The sequence below is a fragment of the Myotis lucifugus genome, unplaced genomic scaffold (assembly GCF_000147115.1).
Source record: "Myotis lucifugus unplaced genomic scaffold, Myoluc2.0 scaffold_1513, whole genome shotgun sequence".
Lineage (NCBI taxonomy): Eukaryota > Metazoa > Chordata > Mammalia > Chiroptera > Vespertilionidae > Myotis > Myotis lucifugus.
Window position 1 is genome coordinate 16,331 of NW_005872561.1, and position 1,123 is coordinate 17,453.

Consider the following 1,123-nt stretch of genomic DNA (forward strand, 5'->3'; position numbering starts at 1 on the left):
TTCCTCAAAAAGTTAAAAATGGAACTCCCATTTGACCCAATGATCCCACTTCTAAGAATATATCCCAAGAAACCAGAAACACCAATCAGAAAAGATATATGCATCCCTATGTTCATAGCAGCAGAATTTGCCATTGTGAAGATCTGGAAACAACCTAAGTGCCCATCAGCAGATGAATGAATTAGAAAACTGTGGTACATCTACACAATGGAATACTACGCTGCGGTAAAAAAGAAGGAACTCTTGCCTTTTGCAACAGCTTGGATGGAACTGGAGAGCATTATGCTAAGTGAAACAAGCCAGTCAATGAAAGAAAAATACCACATGACCTCACTCATTTATGGATAATAAAGACCATTATAAACAGATGAACAAAAATAGATACAGAGGCAGAGCAGAATCGAACAGACTGTCAAACTACAGCAGGAAGGCTGGGAGGGTTGGGGGGTAGGGGGGGTAAGAGACCATCTGAAGGACTTGTATGCATGCATATAAGCATAACCAATGGACACAAGCCACTGGGGGATAGGGGAGGCCGGGGGAATGTCAAAGGGGAAAACAAAAAAGGAGACATATGTAATACACTTTATTAACACTTTAAGCAATAAAACAAAATTTTTTTAAAAAATGGAAGGGATTGAAATCAAAGGGCAACAGATATTAGAATCTGATTCAATAAACCAAGTAAAATTAGGCTTTTATTTTTTTGTTGTTGTTGTTAATGCTATCGTAAAATTCAAATCTGGCGTGAATTTTGGGACACCCTTTATATGTTTGTATATATATATATATTAGAGGCCTGGTACATGAAATTTGTGCACAGCGGGGGGAGGGGGTCCCCCTCAGCTCAGCCTGTATCCTCTCACAATCTGGGACCATGGGCTCCTAACTGCTCACCTGTCTGCCTGCCTGATCGCCCCTAACTGCCTCCTTGCCTGCCTGATCACCCCTAACCCCCTTTGCTGCTGGCCTGGTAATCCCTAACTGCCCCTCCACTGGCCTGGTCACTCCTTATTGACCCCCTGCCGTCCTGGTTGTCCCCACTGCCCTCCTCTGCTGGCCTGGTTGCCCCTCACTGCCCCACTCTGCTGCTAGTCACCCCTCACTGTCCCCCTGCAGCTGT